This window comes from Amblyomma maculatum, unplaced genomic scaffold (genome assembly GCF_055883805.1).
Source record: "Amblyomma maculatum isolate TAMU_Amacu unplaced genomic scaffold, ASM5588380v1 scaffold_19, whole genome shotgun sequence".
Lineage (NCBI taxonomy): Eukaryota > Metazoa > Arthropoda > Arachnida > Ixodida > Ixodidae > Amblyomma > Amblyomma maculatum.
In genome coordinates, this window is record NW_028146744.1 from 787930 (window position 1) to 809899 (window position 21970).

Genomic DNA, 21970 nt, shown 5'->3' on the forward strand with positions numbered 1-21970 from the left:
TTAACATTCTGCATACATTATGTCAGAAGATTTGGACAACCCTGCAATGGCCACAGGATTGGAGGAGGTCAGTTTACATCCCCATTCCAAAGAAAGGCAGTGCCAAAGATTGTTCCAACTACCGCACGATCGCGCTTATTTCGCATGCTAGCAAGGTGATGTTGAAAATCCTCCAGGGTAGGCTGCAGCAGTATGTGGATCGGGAGCTTCCGAACGTGCAAGCTGGGTTTCGCAAGGGCAGAGGAACTAGAGACCAAGTTGCCAACCTTCGCTGGATCATGGAAAAAGCAAGAGAGTTCCAGAAACCCATCTACTTCTGCTTTATTGATTATGCGAAAGCGTTTGACTGCGTAGATCACAGCAGATTGTGGCAAGCTCTCCAAGAGATGGGAGTTCCAATTCACCTCATCTGTCTCCTCAGGAACCTGTATGAAGGGCAAGAGGCCACAGTCAGAACTGGGCATGGTCTTACTGATTGGTTTCCGATTGAGAAAGGAGTGAGGCAAGGCTGCATACTGTCGCCCTGTCTATTTAACCTATATGCAGAGTGCATCATGAGGAAGGCCGGTCTGGACGAGTCTTCAGCTGGAGTGAAGATTGCTGGAAAACGTATCAACAACCTTAGATATGCGGATGATACCACTTTAATGGCAGAAAGTGAAGCGGAACTCAAGAGACTTCTGATGTGCGTACAAGAAGAGAGTGAGAAGTTTGGGCTTAAACTGAACATTAAAAAGACAAAGATCATGGCGTCTTGCCCTATCAAGTCCTGGAGCATCAAGGGACAAGAAGTGGAAGCTGTGACAGATTTTATCTTCTTGGGCTCCAAGATTACCTCGGAAGGAGACTGCAGCCATGAAATTAGGAGACGCCTGCTTCTGGGAAAGAGAGCAATGGTTAGCCTTGACCGCCTAGTCAAGAGCAGAGACATTAGTCTGCCAACCAAGATCCGTATAACTCGTGCTATGGTCTTTCCAGTTGTGATGTATGGATGCGAGAGTTGGACTGTGAAAAAGGCTGACCGCCGAAGAATTGACGCGTTTGAATTGTGGTGCTGGCGAAGACTCTTGAGAGTTCCTTGGACTGCCAGAACATCAAATAAGTCAATATTGTCGACCATAAACCCTGACTGCTCATTAGAGAGTCAAATTCTAAAGTTAAAGCTCAGCTACTTTGGTCATCTGATGAGAAGAGAGGAGTCGCTGGAGAAAGATTTGATGTTGGGAAAGGTTGAGGGTCGCCGGAGAAAGGGTAGGCAGCGAACGCGATGGTTAGATGGCATCCTCGAGGCACTGCAGATGAAGTTATGTGATGTTAGGAAGAGAGTGAGAGACCGGAAAGCGTGGCGTGACATGGTCAATAGGGTCACGAAGAGTCGGACACGACTGAACGACTGAACTGAACGGTGGTAGCGCTGTTTCAAATTTTCCTATAGCCTAAATGAACCAGTTTGCTCAAAAAGAAGTGTATTTTTATGAATATTTCTCAAACCACGCATCTAGCGGCCTCCTGCGACAGCTCTGACAAACCTGGATATTATTTCACATTTACCCGCCTCCATCATGCCTCCCTAGCCACCCCATCGCGAACGATCGCACCCGCTCAAGGCACCTGATCATTTTTTCTTTTTCCATGGCACTCGCGAGGCACATAGACGGACTTCTTTTTTTTTTTAAATAAAGTTGAACGCACCCTTAAACTCCTCCTCGTGTTCCTACGGGATGGCAGACTCAGGGCTCAGCTTTCAACCATGCCGCACATTACTCATCCTTCCATACGTACCCTTCGTACGCATCCCCCTCGACCTCCCTCGTCAGCAGCATTCCACACTCCATGCGCGCAAAGCTTGCAGAAAGCCTTGTGCATTTCCTGCGCTGGCCCTCTCACCTGCACGCCAAAAACAATCCGCTCTCTCGCCCAGCAAGCGCCTTGCCCCCCCCCCCCCCCCCTTCACCCCAGCTTCTTGCATCTCTGTGCGGAGGCGACGGCGGTGGGGCCATGACGTTCACACCAGTCGGGAGCGTGCTGCCTGGGGCCCGGCGGCCGCTTAGTAAACGTAAAAAATAAAGCCATCCGCTAAAAACTAACCCGAATGATATGTCTGTACTAGTGTAATCATGTCTTAAGAATGCAATTGTGGTGCTGTCTCATATTCTTGGATATTTGTTCAGTATACCTTTAAACCCCGCAAATTAAACCAAGCCAAGCTGTTTAATTAACTTTCTAATTTGCACAGTTGGGTGGTTAGTGTCATTGAGGAGTCTGAAGCCATGGGCAAGACAGTGCTGTATATCAGTTTCTGAAACAAAGAAAAGCTCAATTTTTAAAGTCGAGCAGCGTCAGAAAATCTGGTGCTTTGTTCTTTCGCTCTAAACCAAAGCAGAGCGCATTAGACGTGCTGGAAGCTTGGTGGTAGTAAGAAGTTCACAGACAATGTATTGCAGTGGCTATGGCACCCAATTGAAATTTCGTGCACTGCTCTGTCACATTATATACTGTTTTGCATCTCCATTTGATAAATGAAAAGAAATCATTGTCAACTGCATGGTTTTTAGTTTTTAGAGAAACAGATGAAAAAATAGTGCACAAAAGAAATGTAGAGATTCAGCCATCCTTAAACCAAGTTTCACGGGTGTTGTAATCGGCCGCAGCCACATTCGCAGCTGCCTCTTCGATGTTGGCTCGTTTACGCACTTGGTAAGCTTCTTGGCAATGGGCCAGTCTCGTTCAATGGTTTTGGCAACCTGTCTGGCATGGCTGTGGTCTCTCTCTTTAGCAAGGTGACAGGTGCATATGGTGTATTATGATGTTACTGCACAACGCGAGAGTGTATTGCAGTTTTACACGAGGCAAGGTCGGCAGCGGTGATAGCATGGTGCTCTGTTTCCTGGGCACGACGACGTTTGTTGTGCGGCGCATTATGAAACATGTGGCGCACTAGAGAGCCTACATGTTGCGCCACGGCACCCGGCTTAAGGCATTTGAAGGGGCACTTATCGCCGCCCGCTAAAGACCAGTGTTACCAGTTGAGCTAAAGATGCCATTTTGGTCCCCTACTTAACTGGCGCTCTGCATGCAGGGGAGAGTTGCCGCTCGTACACTGCGGAGGCCAGACTTTTCCTTCACTGCTCAACTGCAGGAAATTGTAGTTGCGCACTGCAGTGAATATTAAGTGATAGCTTATACAGCTCGTTTGGACGAAAAGCCATCGGCACAATAGTAGTAGTAGTCTGCACCGCGTGTCGGAAATAATCGGGGCTGCATAAAAAGTCCTGTCATGGTAATTTGTGGTTTAGTATTGATGATTTATTGGTAATGATAGACAATGATGAGTTAAGAAAAATAATTGGTGAGTTGAAGAAATTAAAAAATTGAAAAAGGAGTTCAAGAGTGTCCAACTCCAAAGCTCAGAATGTAAAGTCAGGGTTTGATGATGCTAATTAAGAAAATGAGTCCTTAATTGATAAATTTATCATTTGATATATTCGAAAAATGTGGCAAAGGGTATTTAAAGCTGTCAAAATGCTCACAATTAAAAGGTAATGCTTGACGATACTAAGTATTGGCATATCACAAATAAAAAAAAATTCGGTTGGTTGGTTGGTTTGTGGGGTTTAACATCCCAAAGAGACTCAGGAAAATAAAAAAATTAAAAGGTGAATGAGCGTAATATATCGTCTGTGTGTCAGAAACTCCATCCCATCATTGATATATTCGAAAAATGTGGCAAAGGGTATTTAAAGCTGTCAAAATGCTCACAACTAAAAGGTAATGCTTGACGATACTAAGTATTGGCATATCACAAATAAAAAAAATTCGGTTGGTTGGTTGGTTTGTGGGGTTTAACATCCCAAAGAGACTCAAGAAAATAAAAAAATTAAAAGGTGAATGAGCGTAATATATCGTCTGTGTGTCAGAAACTCCATCCCATCATACCTTTAACAGTAGAGCTTTCCAAAGCACCATACTGTCATGTATGGAGGGAGGATGTACAAATAGTCGCAACATGACTGGTAGTCATAATGCAACATAGCATGCCTCAGTTGTTTAAAAAGTAGCGTGCTGTGAGGCGTTGAGGCTATAGAAACATTGTGTAAAGTCATCACTTGTCATAGTCACGATTTGTAGTCGTAAGGGAAATTGGCATGACTTAGCACTTTAAAAACCACCGTATTGCAAGCTGTGGATCTTGTACAAACATTATGTGTAATCAATAGTCATAATGCAAATTAGCAGTACTCAGTGCCTTTGAAAGTCATCAGCCTGACTATGCCCACAGCAGGGCATAGGCCTTGCCCATATCACTCCAATTAACCCAGCCCTGTGCCAGCTGTGTCCCTTTGACCACTGCAAATTTAATCTCATCCTTCTAACTTTCTGCTGCCCCCTGCTACGCTTGCCTTCACTTGGAATCCAGTCTGTTACTCTTAAGGAGCAGCTGTTATCTTGCCTTCGCATTCCACATCCTGCCCATGCTCATTTCGACCAGAATGTCATCAACTTGCGTTCGTTTCCTGACCTGCCTTGCATGCTCCCTCTCTGTTAACCTGCCATTTTTCATTCCATAGCATTCTGCATTGACCTCAGTCAATTTAGCAGTTTTTGTTAGTCCACACTTCTGCCTCATTGATTAGTACCGAAAAGGTGCAACTGCCTGCATACTTTCCTCTTGAGGGACACTGGTATGCTGCCATCAATGATCTGACAATGCTTGTTAAATACACTCTATCCAAATCTGTTCCTCATAGTCATTGCCCTTTCGTTGGCCTGATCTGCAGCCATTACCTTTCATTAGCAGACATTCTTTTACCATTTACAGCACCTCGCTACCTATTTTAAACTGTTGTTTTCCTAGGCTCTTGAACATTACTTCAACATATTATCTTCTGCTTATTAATTTTAACTCTGCCATTGTGTTTTAAGTTATTCATCATCCTTTGCAATTCTTTCACAGAGGTGCATAGCAAGGCAGATGCCATCAGCAAATTGCTGATTACTCAGGTTTTCTCCAGCAACCCTTATCTAGATTTCCAACCTTGATTTCCAAGCAAGCAAACTCGAGATATCATGTCTTCTTACCTAACACCTTATTTAATGGGAATTTATAACTTTATGGAGACTATCGTTAATATGCAGCCACTATAGATACCAAGGTCACGTCGGCTACTGCGACATCTGTGCCTTCATTCATGAGCTGTTCTACATGCAAAGTGCGCAGAAAGATTGAAGCAGAGTTCCAATGCAGCACAGCAGACGTCTGTAATGAATAGCAGATGTGGACAGGAGCGTTCAGAGGACTCTTAACATCCCTGTGCTCCGTTACCGCAGTTACTACGATAACCATCATGCATTGGCGGAAAGCAGCTGAAGAACATGTGTGGGACCCAACATCCAGACAGCAACCCATAGTATAATGGTCAGATTTCCGGAAACCCCGAATGGCCGCAGAGGTAGGGGTGTGCGTCTTTAGATCGCTGACGAGACTGCTTACTTCGTACCCGGCTTGAAGCAGGATGGAAGCTGTGTAGCAACAGTTAACCCCAATTCCCAGTTCAGTCTCATTCCTGACACTGTTAGAAAATAAATAAAAAAATAAAAAAGAATGAGAAAATGCCTACACCTGCGGAGCATTAACAGGCTTAAGCTAATCAAAATAAAATGAATTGGGCCCAGTCAGCAAAAAGTTTAATTTGGTGGAAAAAGCCAACTGAAGAAATAAAATTGGGAATGGTAACGCGTCTATGTCCTGAGGGTTCAACGAGCAGAGGGTGGGCAGTCCTTGCAGAGCTGGTTTAATTTAATATTTTTTTTCAATAGAAGTGCCCGAAGAATTTACACACACGCAAAAAAGAAAGGAAAAGAAATAATAAAAATAATAATAAAATAATTAAGAAAAATAAATAATTAAATAAAAAGAAATTAAGTTTTATTGATAACATGATAAGGTAAATTTAAGAAAATAAATAAAAAAACACACAAAAAGGATCCAAATAAACGTAGATCTATGCAGATGCAGGTATAGACTGGGTTCGTGAACTGCAATCTAATAAAAAAAGGCGAAAAGCCAGAGCAAGACGTACAAGACATAATACAATCGAAGTTATATGTACATATTATTTGGGAGAAGGAAATAATAATAATATTTATATATATACATTAGCTGTTCTGTACAAATTATGTACAATATTTAAATTAGAGAAAAGAAGTGATGAAAAATAAATAATATAAAAGAGAATACTTATGACAGCAGTAATGAAATTGATAATTATGGAAAAAGTTAAAACGGAAATAAAAATCAATAATCTGATATGGTAACAGCTGCGTTTCTCCACTCCGGAGAGGGCTGACATGAATGTCTGCCTCATATGGCCTGAATGACCCTCCCCAGAAAAGGAAAAACTGCAGCTACATTTCACGTGTTTGTGTTCGTGTGTAGTCAGGTAGGTTAGAACTAACCACTGATACTATGCGCATTAATAGCGCGCAACATCTTTTGTCGCCAAGCCAACGTCTCCAGTTGGCCGTTGGTTGGTCATTCGCAGAATGTTAGGTAGTCGAGACACCAAATGTGATGTGATGGGACATGATGTCAAGTAATGAAACACATCTCCCTAGGCATAACCGCATGGACATGCCGACGAGGTAGTGAGTCCAAAGCGGTTAAAATACTTCCTGAAGCGACCGTGTCCCGTTAGTAAAGTAACCAACGGCTTCGCCGGAGGGAAATTTTGAGGTATGTTAAATACGTTTGTTATCCAATTATAAAGTATTCTCATTGTTGTCCCGCCACCAGGCCTGCCATTTCGCTCTTACTGATTTTTTCAATGCCGTACGTACGGAATTTTTGGATTTAGCAGAATATCGAATTCGAATTGATTTATATGCTTTGGATGCAATTATGTCAGCTATTTCATTCCCTACGACGCCCGAATGAGCTGGGACATGAAATAGATTTACTGTGCGAATAGAGGCGACCGTATTTAGAAGTTGTTTGATAGTATCAATTTGTGGGTCTAATGTGGAATAATTTGAAAGGGCATTGAGGAGTGAGAGTCCGTGTAGATGTGGACAGGTGTTCGTCCATTCTGATGCTTCACGTACCTCAATGCCTCTCCAAATGCTATTTTTTTGACGCAATACGTGCTGTTTGCCAATTCGACCCTAAACCGGCCTACTGACAAAATTCGGCCAGTTTGTGTAATTGCTACGGATGCAGCACCTGCAGCCGTGGAAGTATATGAACCATCCGTGAAGACATGGAGCGCTGGTAGCGACGCGTTCGCCGCAACCATGTCCAAAAGAAACTACTACCGACGGATGTTGAAGGGCCTCATTAAAAGGAGACACTATCTCCGAGACAAGATATGAATTTTGGCCGAATGTCATGTATCGCAATACGAATAATCTAAACTCCGCGCTTAACCTATCAAGGTCAAACTGCAACGGAGCCGCATGCATTAAAATTTGAAGTGCCCTCGTGCTTGTTGCGGAGTAAGCTCCAGCCAACGCCATTAGCGGAGCCCGCTGCACAGTTATCAATTTTGCACGGAGTCCCGAGTGGGGACACTCAGTCCACCACACAGGGGAGGCGTAAGTTAGAATTGGCAGAATGACCTGACGGTATAGCCTTCTGAGCTGTTCCGGTGCCAGCGTGCCACTCATGCGCAAAAGGGTTCCAAGACGCGCAGCAAGCATTTCAGCACGCTCCTTGAGATATTCGCCATGACCGACAAACTGCGGTCTATGAAGACTCCGAGCACCCGGACAGACGGTCTGAACTTAAGACAGACGGCATCCAGGTGAACGGTTGGTGGCGTGCGCCCCATGCCTCTTCTCGGAGGCGAGAACAGGACGCACGCCGTCTTCTGAGCGCAGATGGTTACCCTGGCCGTCGCCGCCCATGTCGTCACTCGTCTGAGTGCATCCTCTGCCAAAGTCTGCAGAACCCTAGGCAAAAGAACGACAACGTCGTCTGCATAGGAGCGACACGCCCTCTGGCATCGGCAGCTCTAGCAAGCCACGCACCACTATATTCCAGAGGAGCGGTGACAGTGGAGAGCCCTGTGGGCTGCCCAAGGAACCGCGTCTCCCGCCCTGGAGCGGTGCACCACCTCGCGGTCTGATAGAAACGACCGCAGCAGTGCACAGAGGTTTCTCGGGCATCCCCATTGCCCGAGCGATGCAAGGACTAGGGGATGCCAGACACTTTCAAAAGCTCCCCGGAAGTCTATTGATTATTGCGTGTAGCCCTTCTGCTCTTATATCTCTAATTTTGGTTATCAGAGTGTGGAGAGCATGAACTGCTTCTCTCTGTTTCGTGAATACAAATTGATTGATGTGAAGAAGATTGTCTTGCGAAGAAATGATACAGTCACCCGTACAAGAGGCGCTCCAACACTTTTCCCAGTGTAGAATTCATTACTATGGGTCAATATGAAGGTGTAACCTCTGACGGTCTGCCTGGCTTGGGGAGAAAAAGGATTCTTCCTCTCCTTCATACCAAGGGGAAATGTCCCAAATGTAAGGCGGAAGAAAATATGAAGATAAAAAGTTTGGCTTTAATTTTCATAATTCTTGAACTATTCTAGGTGTAATTCCATCCAGTCCCGAAGCTGTTCCCCGTTTCACCCTGGAGACAGCAAGGTGGACCTCACCGTAGGTGAAGGGAACATCCTCGGGACCTCCTAAATTGCAATTCATCGCCTGAGCTCGAATCTGAATGTAATGGGGTGTCTGACTATTGTCTGAAGCTACCTGGTTGTCTAATAACAACTGGGCCGTTTCTAATGTGAATGTTGTTAATGTGCCATCATCCCTCTGCAATGGAGGGAGAATGACCGGCGCCTGTAATTTTAAAAATGCAATTTTGAATGTGTGTCCAAATATGTTCGATTTTAAGGAATCTTTTGCAATATTCCTCATTTCGGAGTTTCGAACTCTTGCGATGTTGTTTCTGTATATTCGTAAAGCCTCGTAATAAACTTTGTCGAATTGTTGCCGCAATAAGTAATCTTTTGTTCTTTGATATCGCTTGAGGAGTGCCCTAACCTTAGATTTTTCAATTGCCGATTCGTCCGTCCACCAATTATTAGAATTTGCGGCTTTGGAATTTGGACGGAGCGGCCAGGAAACTAAATTATTTCGCCTTAGACGTTGAAAGATTGTATAAAATTTCGCTACAACAAATTCTAATGCCTCCGGCGAACCTAGCTGCGCACCAACTACCGCATCGAAAAATCGTAATTTTGATATGGATTTTAATATTCATGTTGTTCCTAGATGTGTTAGTCATGGGCTATGTGTTTCGGGTCGTGTTTCCAAATTGTACTGTTATATATTTATGCTCTGAAAGTGTGATGGTGTCAGATACATGCCATGATGGTCCCAAAAGCATCAACTGTGATGATGCCATGGTCACGTCGATCCAACTGTCTGTGTGCGGGTTTGTGTAGGTAGGAGGAGATGCATGGGTCATTCATTATTATTAAACCTGATGCCATTGCAAATTGCAAGAGTTCCCTACCGCGTGTGTCGGACTGATGTGGTCCCCACAAGACATGTTTTGCAATAAAGTCCCCCCCAATTACGACCTGCATGTCCTGCGTGAGTGTTAATGCATGTGTTATGTGATGTAATGTAGGTGACATGGGAAAATGCGGTGGTGCGTAGGCACTGACTAATAAAAATGATACGGTGGTTGATGAGCACACAACAGCTACCACTCTTGTAGTTATTAAAACGGGAAACATATCGTATCGCGTGTTCGTTTCGATTATAGCACAGCGTGGCTTAGATGTATGTGCAAAGACAATTCAATTTGGAGTAATTCCTATGATTTTATCACCAAATGTGTAACGGTCTGATACTAATGCAAAATCATTATTGTAATTTGTAATACTTTCTTCTAATACTGGGGTCGCATTCTTACATTGATCTAAATTTACCTGTATAAATGAAAAGGATATGTTAGTTGTCATTTTAATTTATTGACACCAAATACAGTTCTGATAATTTGTAAAAATGCTGTGACCCTTTGTATTGAAAATTCCTCCAAAAAGTATAGTAGGACCATATATAGTGGCAACAAAGGAAAAAATTGAGATAGAAAATGAAAAGTAAAAAAAAACGAGAACAAGAAAAAAACAAAGAAAGAAAGAAAACAAAAGATACCACTGTATTTGGTTTATGTGTGTTTGCATAGCAAACAAGCCTGTGCAGTATCACCCGACACGGCTGGAAGAAGTCCCCAACAGGCGATTTATTTCTCCCATGAAACGCCATTTCCCAACGTCCCTACCTAATGATTCATAAATAAATGAAGCCGTCAAATGTGACGCGCCTGAATCTAATTTAAAAATAAATGAAATGTGAAAACCCCTGCCCGTGGGAACATCCACAGCCACTTCGAAGATATGGAAAACCCCATTATTAGTAGCACTTGACAGCCACACTGTGCCTTCAGAATTAGATCTGTGTTGAATGAAAAAAGGAACACACAACTGTAGAGTGGCATAAGGCCCGATGGAGGAAAAGAGGGGAGCCAGTCCTCAAGGGAAAATGTTTTTACTGGCGAGAAAAAGAATCAAAAGCACCAGTTGACATTACCTTACTAAAAGTTGCAGTAAGGTTCGTAATGCAATATCGAAGAAGTGTTGAAAAGAATAGTAGGAAAAGAATGGTGCTTCTAAGTTATGCTTTGGCAGAAGGGAATTGATTAAGGAAGGTTTTCGACGAGCTTCCACAGGTAAGTGCAGAGAACTCGTCGGTTAGAAGAGAAAAAGAAAAGGAAGCGGCTCCCCCCCAGATTAAGTGTTGCCATAATCCGTCCTAGATCTTAAGCGCGCAAGACGTGCGGCCAGGATCGGGCATTCTGGGGCTCTGTGCGGTTGCCCCTCCCGTCCGGCCCTGCGGCACACGCCACAGCGGACTCATTTGCGCGCACGGTGCAGTCTGTAACTGCGTGTGTTCCAGCACACCTTGTGCATGCCGCGTTTGCACTTACGCGGCAATTGCGCCGTAGCTTGCGCAGAAGGTGCACATAGGTGCGTGCAGATCTTCCGCAACTAACGCCGACGACCAACTAACGGTAAGCCTACCCTTTGTTAATACACATGAAAAGGCGTCTGGTGCCATAGATATGCGTGTTTTAGTTCCGTCTCGAACCTTAAACGTGTATCGCCGCGTTGTGGTCTGCGGGTCTAGATTTACGCCAGGGTTTTTGGCATTGATGTTCTCTATGACCTCGGCGTCCGATACATCTTGATCTGCGCCCCATAGTCTAATGTGGGGACGGCAACGATCCACAACGCGGACCCGTAACACGTTTATAGTAACTTCGTTATCTTGGACTGCTTGGTGCAGATTTGCGACTGTGTCCCTATCACTTGCCAATACCGTAACACCATTAGGTGTAGGCCGCAGCGTAACCGGTCCGATACCGGCTTCTTTTGGATTTATATTTGCCTTAAGGGTCTGGATTGTTGTGCCCGCGTAGCGGAATCCGGCGCGGTAGATGTCAGAAAGGCAACATGGTTCACTTGCCGCTGTTCCGATGGTTGAGCCTGCGGCCGCTGCTGAGCTGTGACCGGGGCGTCGCTGCTGGCGGTCGAGCCCCGTAGGATCTCCGCAAAGGTGGACTGATGAGTTGGAGGCGGCGCAGCCCTGAGGCGAGTCTCCGCCGATTCCGCCTGTGCCTTGGCCTCGGCGGAGTCGCGCTTCTCCGCATACCACATCAAACGCAGGATGTCCGCGCGACCTCGGGCGTCAGATGCCAGCGCCTGGTAGTGCGCGCAGCAGTCTATGACTTTCCCGAACAGGTTCATCAGGAAAATTTGTGCCTGAATGCCAATTTTGTGTTCAGGCGCGTTTAAGTAGTTCACCAAGGTCTCATGGTGTTTCGTGACCACGGCGAACGGCATCATTGCCGCGAAGCCAAGGTTTGGGATCTCGTGCGGGACCAAGCCCACTGCAGGAGTATCAAGTGGAGCCTGCGGCTTCTCGCCCGAAACCGGAACCTAGAGGTCGGGGCCGACCGCAGCCGAAGTGCCGGCCTGCAAATTCTGCGGAATATCGGCAGAGGTAACAAGTGGCTCTGTAGTAATAGATGACATAGGTTGCGCCTGCGTGGCCTGAGGCACTGTAGCTTCACCGTGGTCCGAGACCCGGGACCTGGTCGACGATGTTCGGTAGGCAATGGATGGCTCCGCTACCAATGTGTCGTCCGGGGATTCGCGTCGCGGCTTCTCCGCACGCGAAGTCGGTCCCGAGGACGAGCCCGCAGGAGGCGAGGTGGAGCCCGCCATGCCCGCGGGGGACCTCCTACCTGGCCACTACAGGGCGCGGCCGGTGCTAGGCCTCGCTAGTGTTACGCGAGGCTCGCAGAGTCAGTCCGTAGACCGCGAGAAGCGGCCGAAAAACGGGGAGCGACCCGCAGAGGCCGTCCCCGACGAGCGGTCACGTCCGCGGTTCCGATAAGGAAAAGCCCACCTGGTGAAACAGGACCGCCCGTAGCCCGCGGCAGGGCTGGCATAACCGTGGGAATGATGTTGCTGTACGTCGAGCGCGATTTGAAGGTTATCGCGCGAGCGTCGACCAGCCTAGCACTCCAGGCACCTGGCGGCCGGGTTTGCAACAGGAAAAATTATCATTTCGCACTCTTCTCTCCCTCGTTCGCTGTTCCATACTGTAGCAGATCTGAGTAAGGCTGACGTCACTCGCTATAACCTAATCTGCGCATGACCCAATGCGTCAGCACACTATATATACGCCTTCTTATCGGGAATAAAAGTTGTTCATCACCCGACGCGGGGCCGTGCACATGGTGGCAGTGTTGCCCATTCACTATGTCCGCCCCGACGACGCTGCTCCCGGCCCCGAAACCATTGGATACCTCGGAAGACGCATGGACTGCATGGAAAACATGGAAAAGTGAGTTCATGCTATTTTCTACGGCCACCCAGTTAAGGAAACAGCCTAACGAAGTGCAAGCTGCAACGTTACTTGTAACAATCGGAGAAGACGGAAGGAAAACTTATAGCACTTTCAAATTCGACAACGAAGAGGACAAGAACAACGTCGACATTTTACTTAAAAAGTTTGAGGAATTCTACAAACCATCGACGAATTTGACATTTCATGAGTTCCGCTTTGGATCGAGAGACCAAAAGCAAGGGGAACCTTTTAACAACTGGCTGACAGACCTAAGGCTGCTAGCAAAGAACTGCGAGTTCGGAGACTTGGAAGACCGCTTGCTCCGCAGTCGCATTACCCTGGGAGTGCAGGACAAGTGTTTACAGCAAACGCTTGTAGCCGAAAACCCGTCGTATGAGAAGACAGTCGCAATATGCCGAGCCCGCGAGCAAGGAAAGGAACAATTTAAGGAAATCAGCGAAGGCACCGAAACAGCAGGCGACGCAGTAGACCATGCAGTCGGCCCGCGAAAGCGACCTTGTAGTCGTTGTGGTTATTTCACTCATCGTGGAGTAACATGTCCGACCCAAGGAAAGGACTGCACAAAGTGCGGTGGGCGTAATCACTTCGCCCAAGCATGAAAAGCATCTGCGCCCCGTCATAACAGGGGTCAAAAAAGGAACTGCGCGAACTGCAAGGCGCGGATGACGGTGATTTCATTTTACAAACTTTGACCGTCGGCGCTGTAGCCTCAGACCATTGGAGCGCGACAGTTGACATTGAAGGACGCCCATTCACATGCAAGCTGGATACAGGAGCGAACTGCTGTGTAATCTCGAGTAAGGATGTCTGTAAGCTGCCGAACAAGCCTCACCGAGAATGTCGCATAACGTTAACTGCGTTCTTCGGCCACAAAACTCTGGCCAAAACAAATTTCGCTGCATTTGCGCGCGAACAACAAAGTTCACAAAGAGACTTTTTTTCGTGGTTGACCAAAATGTGCCCCTGACTCTCAGTAGCTGAAAGCCTTGGGTTTATTTGTCGCGTAGAAACAGTTCATGTCGACCAGTTGTACCCAGCAGCGCAATAGTTTGCAGATGTTTTCAGTGGACTGGGACAGTTAAAAGGCGTTGAGTACACGATGAACTTAAAGCCCGAAGCCGTGGGAGTGGTCGTCCCGGCGAGGAGAGTTCCAGTGGCCCTCCAAGAAAAAGTCAAGAGCTCCAGCGCATGGAAGAACAAGGCGTCATATCCAAGGTAAATGAGCCTACAGAATGGTCCAGTCACATGGTCACTGTAGTTAAGAAAAAGTACGCATCTGCCTAGATCCCACAGCACTCAACAAAGCTTTGCTACGGGAGCATTACCCCATGCCGGCTCTTGAAGATGTAGTGCCTAAGCTTGCCGGAGCAAAGTTCTTTACAACTCTAGACGCGGCATCGGTATTCTGGCAAATAAAACTAGCTGACGCAAGCTCCAAGCTCTGCACAATGAGCACACCTTACGGACATTATCGCTTTCTGCGCATGCCTTTTGAAATTGCCTCAGCCCCGGAAGTGTTTCAAGCAGCAATGCATCGCGTGCTAGAGGGTTTGCCAAATGTCGCAGTAGTAATGGATGACATTCTCTTATGGGGCAAGACTAAAGAAGAACACGACTACCACTTGCAGAATCTTTTAACACGCTGTCGCGAACATAACTGAACTTGAAGAAATGTTCATTTTTCCAGCCAGCGGTACGCTACCTGGGACACGTGCTTACTGCAGAAGGCCTGCGGGTTGACCCACAACGCGTAGAAGATATTTTGGAAATGCCAGCACCAAAGAATAGTAAGGAACTGCAAGCTTTTCTGGGCACGATAAACTTTGTGCAACGTTTCGTCCCTAACATGTCTGTAGTGACCGCCCCTCTTCGATCTTTGCTACGCAAAGAAATCGCATGGGTATGGACAGAAAAGCAGCAAGAAAGCTTCGAAAAGTTGCGCGAGGCTCTGATAACAGCCCCAATTCTGTTATTTTGACCCCAAGAAAGGAGTTACCTTATCAGTTGCCGCAAGTCAGTTCGGGGTAGGCGCCGTTCTGATGCAGGATGCGCACCCCGTTGCGTTTTCATCGCGGTCACTCGCAGATGCGCAGCAAAGATATGCTCAGATAGAAAAGGAAACCCTCGCGATAGTGCACGGCTGCACCAAATTTCATGACTATATATTTGAACAGCATGCAGTAACAGTGGAGACAGATCATTTTCAATAAACCACTGCACCAGTGCCCGCTACGCTTGCAACGCATGCGGCTGACGTTGCAACGTTATCCCATCATCGTTACGTATAAACCCGGCAAAGAACTGTTCCTCGCAGATGTTTTATCTCGCTTTCCCACTAAGGCATACATGGAATAACACCAGGAATTTCAAGTCAATGTTCTTGATTGCGTTTCAGCCTGTGAGCACTGCCTGAAAGACCTGCTTGCAGCAACCAGTGGCGACAGCAACCTGACAAAGCAGCGCGAATACGCCGAGGCAGCGTGGCCTCTTCACAAGCACGAAGTCCCCGAGCAACTTCGGACCTACTGGGGGTACCGAGACGAGATACACGCGCAGGATGGCCTCGTATTTCGCAGCAACAAGGTAATTATATCAGAGTCAAAAAGATACGAAATGATCCGCCTCCTTCACGCGGCGCACGCTGGCGCGGATAAAATGAAGGCGAGGGCTAGGAACGTGATGTACTGGCCGAACATGGCGAGCGACATTGAGCAGTTCTGTAAAGGGTGCAAGGTGTGCATGAAGAATCAGCCGCGAAACGCCAAAATGCCCCTTTTAAGTCACGATGTCCCAACCTTACCCTGGCAAGTTGTTGGTATTGACTTGTTCTTTTACGAAGGTCGTGAATTTGCCGTCATCGTGGGCTTTTACTCTTTTTTTTTTAGATTCGGGAACTTCGAACCGCCACAGCAACCTCGCTGAAAACCTGGTGTTCTGAAATCTTTTCTGTCCATGGCTTGCCTTTGAAGCTGTGCAGTGATAATGGGCCGCCCTTTAACAGCCGGGAATTTAAGGACTTCCTGAACATCCTAGGTATCCCCCACGTCACATCAAGCCCCTACCACCCGCGGTCTAACGGCATGACAGAAAGAGCGGTGCAAGAAGCAAAGAAGCTTCTAAAAAAATGCTCCTTTAAAATGCCTGCATTTCAAATGGCTTTGCTTGAATGGCGCAATACTCCGCGTGATGATGTGCTACAGTCCCCTGTGCAGAGGCTGATGGGACGCCACACTCGGACACTTCTCCCGGTGCCTAGAAGCCACTTGGAGCCACGGGAAATACCCAGCAACGTGGTTTGCAGCCGGCTTCGTGAGATACGCCAACGCCAAAGGACGTACAACCGCGGCAGCAGGTACCTGCCACCTGCGACACCAGGACATCAGGTCACCGTGTATGACACAATCCAGCCGAGCTGGTCTCCAGCTGTCTTTCTCAGGCCAGCTAACGAACCTCGCTCAGCGATCGTCAAAACCGAGGACGGCAGGGAAATTCGACGCACACGAGAACATCTACGACTGATAGGACCGCAACCTGAAGCAAGTTCCGCCCCCCAAGAAGGCCCTCGCACAGAGCCTGCCCAAGAGCTACGCCGAAGCACAAGGCAGCGACGCGAACCATGTCTGTACCCTCTGCCCGAGCGACGCTAAACCTTGTTTTTTTCCGTAAAAAGGAAGATGTAGCAGATCTGAGTAAGGCTGACGTCACTCGCTCTAACCTAATCTGCGCATGACCCAATGCGTCAGCACATGTATATATACGCCGTCTTATCGGAAATAAAAGTTGTTCATCACCCGACGCGGGGCCGTGCACACATACAACAACCATCATCCCCGCGACAAACTCACTGCCCTTTCTCTCTATTCTAAGCTTTCCATCTGTTGCGCTAAACAGTCCAATTTCAGATAACACCAAATATTACGTCGTGCGCACTACGGTCACTGCCTGTTCGCAGAACCAAAAGAGAAAAAAAAAGAAAGTGATGTCCCAGCAGGGAGTGACGGCTGCTGAAGGAACAACAAAAACAGTAAGGGAAGCTGGCCTGATACCTCCCTCGCCTCGGCAGAGAATTCTGGAGCATGGCACTGTTCATGTTCCCGGTCGACGCTAGCGCAATAACCTTCAAATCGCGCTCGACTGTACCATGGCGGAAGTAGAATGGTGGCGAAGGCTGGGCTCAAAAGCGGTTCAGCGGTACCGCAGCATAGCCACAGGTCGGGGGCCAACCACTCAGATTAAGAAATTATACTACTGAAAAGTATCAACATAAAAATAGGCATTTGGATAACTTCGCTTGTGAATGAGGTAAGGTATTTTATAAATACATTCTTATTTTTTTTTTATCTTGCAACACTCTTATCGCCCCACCCCCTTGATGTTGCATCGGTTAGCAGGCGCTGCCAGAGGTAACCAAGGCAACGGAGATGACGAAGCACGAAACGGTTTCTTATCGCTGTCTGCTGCTAGTCTGCTGTGGTGCGCCCGGGAAAGCGTAATTTAGTTCGCAAGTCTGAAAGTGTCCCTTTTGCGAAGATTTCGACGTCCTTGCTGGTCGCTGCTCTGTCGCCGCTTGGTGAGATTTAATATCCCCCTGCAGCCGTGTTTTTTTTTTTTTTTTTGGTTTCGTCGTGCGGGCAGTGCGAAGTCTTTTTGCAGCAGTGTATTGCGCTTAGCGTTTTATCGCAAGATGAGCCCGCACAAAGTGAGGAAGCGATGCTCTGCGGCACGTTGCGACAGCGTCGACTCAACCGTCGGTATCCTTACCGCTTACCGGCTGACTTTCACCGGTGAGCAGATCTGGAGGTTGCACACAGACTCAATGTATGCCTGTGTTAAGCACGTTTGTTGATGCTAAAGCTGTCTGGACTGGTGCAACCTTAAAATTGCCTTGAAAACTGCTGCATACTTTCTGTCGAAGCATTTAAATAGAGAGATTTAGCTTACCGGAGACGTATTACGTCTCCCGGAGACGTACAGACGTAGACTTATCGGACGCCTACTGCGCATGCGTGCAAATTGATGTAGACGTATTCGGCTGACACCGGGGGCCCGATCCTCGATATTCGCCTTCCCCTGGCGGCGCCATATTGTCTTTCTGATTGGCTCTGAAAAGAGTCACGTGCTTCAAACTTGTGGCGCGAAACCATCAGTTGAGGCAAGCACTTTTAGCGGGTACGTCAAAATGACGTAGCCGTGAAAATTGATTTCAACCGGAGCTATCCTTGTTGCCTGGATGACAAATACGAATGATTTTGGAGTGGAAGCAAAGTTACTGATGGTGGTTTGGAGAACACTTACGCTCGATTAACCAATGTGATGAAAATAATGGCATACTGGGAAGGAGCGGATGCTCAAATTTGATTGGCTGGAGCTATGTCACGTGAAACACGTGATACGCAGGCATATTTAGATTGCGTCAAATTGACGCGTCATGACGTAACTGATGTGCCGCCATTACCGAAAATGCTGACGTTTGGCCGCCATAATTTCGCCGAGTGGCGAGGTGCCCGAATTATAGTGCCTAGAATATACTGACTAGTGTGTCGAGCGCGCCGGCTGGGATGGCTCGATTAGCAATGAAAGCCGCCGGCGGCCGCATAGCGGCGCTGTGGTGCGAGAGGGTGCGAGCCGGTTTCTCGCGCACATTGCGCCGCGCTGCTGAGAGTTGGAAAGGGAGCTGCGCGTTGCTTTGGCTCACGTTTAATACTTTGTTTTAGAGCTCTTTCAGGAGCTTAGGATTGATATAACGTTTTAACATGCTAATGTTAATATCGAATTGCTTTGTGCGGATTGCTCGAACTTGAAAGCTAAATCGGTACGTGAGCCACACGCTAACCCGGTAAACGCACATGAGAGCTTTCGCGTTTGGAGGAATTCAAACTCAAAGAATACAAGTCACGAAACACAGGTTCGGTTTAATAGAACGAAGGCAGCATGTTTAATCAAAGGTGATAATGCGAGTGGAAGGCAATGCTGGCATGTTCTTCCCACTTGTCCAGATATCCTAAAAAGTCTTCCAAGAAACGCATGTCTGGGCTACCCGGCTTAAGTGCACGTTTGGTTATCCTGGAGGTCATTACTCGTATCAGGCGATTGATTAGCTTGACGAAGTCTTCTGTTGGTTGCACCCGAGTGTATATAGTCTCCACATGCCGCCGGTGCAAAAAAAGTCCTTTAATAACCTCATCTCCAAAAAGTTGGAATGCAAGGTCAACCTTATTCATCTTTTCAAAGATATTGGGTCTTAAGCATAAGCTAGGCTGTCATCCACGGAAGGTATCCGCATCCATGTAACCGGAATGAGAATGTCATCAAACGGATGACGGCCTCCGTGGTGGTTAGGTGTCTGCAGTGTAGCCTGGCTGCCACTCTGTTCACCCACAATGCCCGCTTCACTGGAGCCGGAGGAGTCGTTGCAGTCTTGAAAGCCAGCTTCGAAAAAACAGGAGTCCTCGTTGATTTCCGAGCCCGAATCGCCGGGTCCAGTCCCTGCGTCCCGCTTATGGCGTTTACGAGCTGGTTGCTGCTCGCATATGTTTCTTTCCTTCCTTTTTGGTGCCGTCTTGGGCACAAGGTGTGGAGGGTAAATGTTAACGTTTTGAAAATAACGATGTTAAAATAACCATCTTCTACATGCTTCTGTTTCGCACCCCAGTTATGTAACCCCCCTCACATAATACTCCAATCGGAGCCCGTGAGGTATTTGAATTAAAAAAAAAATAAAAAACAGCAGAGCACAAACGAGGAACCTTTACTTACAGCGGCTAAGGTACATCGCGGCCTGTTGCACAAGGTTTTGCCGAAGTCACCATCTTTTGGAATGAAGAAGCTGACGAAATTTTTTTTTTCTCAGATACACAATATGCACGAGACGCGGCCGGTTCATCGCGATGAAGCTCGTTGGTAATGCCGCGCTTACGGTGAAACATGCGCCTAATATATAACTGCATCCGTATGACATATGTGTAGCGCAAAAGGACAATCGAGGGACACAGAAAAGATACACAACACAGGTACTGTCTGTAGCGCCTGATTGTGTACACTCTGTGCTACACACTGTCATGGAGCACCGTTACCGACTCGCCCAAGTTTCCATCCTTGTGAATATAACTGCATGCTCTAAAAATATTTCTCGCCAACAAAAGCAGCTGTCGTTTACCTTCCGTCATTTCTATCGATGCTTCGTTCCCATTGTACAGAATGCGTACTTACGTAGCATCAGATAGCGCAGTAATACGTACGCTCCTTGTTCTAGCGGTAGCCCCGTTTGCCAAAAAAGCAAGTCTTCTCTGTGCACCACCGCTTTCTCTTTGGCATTTTTCTCTGCAGTCTAGTGAGAGGCACTGGGGAAACAACAATCGGGAACCGCGCTTGACCACTGGCGACACAGTAAAAAAAAGATACAGGCGAGCACAGAACGCGTGCACAAAACGAGAAAAAAAAAAAAACCGATGCAATCGTCGCCGAGCAGGTACAAGTGCGGAACGACTCGCATTAGCAAACACCTACACCGTAAATAAACTACTGCACCTTCGTGAAAGCAAAAAACGCGCAGAAGCAGGTTTAACACGCACGCACAACACCAACAGATTGCCGTATTCTGAACAGAGAAAACTGCGTCGTCTGCTCAGGTGGCACCCTCCCGACAAGCAGCGCCCTCTGCCGCTAACGATTGGCTTTCATTGCAAATAGCGCCATCCTCGCCCATAGGGAAGCGCGGGCGCTCGTCACACTAGCCAGTATATTCTAGGCACTACCCGAATTATGCTAATGAGACTATGGCGACAGGCAAGCTGATTTATGCAGCCGTTAGCCTACCGTAGTTTCTTAGCTTGTTATTAAAAGTAAAAGGATAACTTTATATACACCTTGCATGGCTTTTAAACGCAATAGAAAGGTAAATTATGAGCGCGTATGAAATAAAGGACGCTTGAGACAATCTGTAATGGGGGCAGAAGCTTGCGGCCGCGTGACGGCGCTAACTGCTTTCTTATTTCAAACCCTTTCTTCCCATGGTAAGAAATCATTGGTCTGTGCGGTTATGATAACCCAGCAATGGCGGCGGCCATGGAAGGAGGCATGAAGGGAGGTACGCTTTCATTATAGTGAACTAGAATATATATTCTAGTTCACTATAGCTTACATGGAGGAAAGAAAGAACTTGTACGCTTATGAGTGGTCTTCGTGCCGTTCGTCGTCTGCAAGTAGTGATCGAGGATTTGCTGCAGCACAGCAATGCTGTCAAATTGTCTTGAAAGATAGCTCGTCAGTACAGTCAGATCAGTCATCTGACGAGGAGTGTAGTGTGGCGGCTTTGCAAGCTCCGAGGCGAGAATTGTCCTGCGCTCGGAATGTTGAACTGTTGAGCTACTGGTGCTTCGGGTGTGATCGCCAGTGGTGAACGCCTCTGATGTTGGATGGCACGAAATGTATTCGTTCGGCCGAGCGACAAGCTCCCGGAATGTGTCGGGCTTCTCGATGGGTGTCGACCAGCAAGGCAACGCAGTCAATCTGCTGGAAATGGTGCAGCACGTCGAGCATCACAGAGGTAAGTGCAATAAGAAAACCTGTAAAGGTGACTGTTCATACAGCGTCATTCGCATTCAAGTTGTACGCAGGCGGGAAATGACTGAAGATTAAAGGAATACTCACAGGACGCATGCGGCGAATTCGATATTTTTAATCAGCACTTTGCGTTGCTTTTAGCTGCATATTTCTACGACGCATTATAATTTTCTTCAACTTCTCTACACTGCACGAACTTAAAAAAAAAGAAAAAAAAAAAACTGAGTGTGCTTGTAGTTGTCAAGATTTCTTGGTTAATGGTTTCGACGACCGAGAAAGGAAAAACAAGTGAAATCGCCTGATATAAGTCGTTCCTTTAATTGCAAAAAAAGAAAGAAAAAGTTAGCCACAATACAATTTCCGCCACCAAGCCGTCTTTACCTGTTACGGAAATGGTTCACTTAGGTTTAGGTTTTGCACTGACCATTTCTTGCATTCATAGATTACACTTTACCGC

General features: G+C 47.0%; 1 protein-coding gene across 3 annotated transcripts in view; it reads left to right on the plus strand.

The window, feature by feature from the left end:
- LOC146171557 (uncharacterized) overlaps positions 1-21970 on the plus strand; it is a 342743-nt gene that overhangs the window by 66040 nt on the left and 254733 nt on the right. The window lies entirely within an intron of this gene.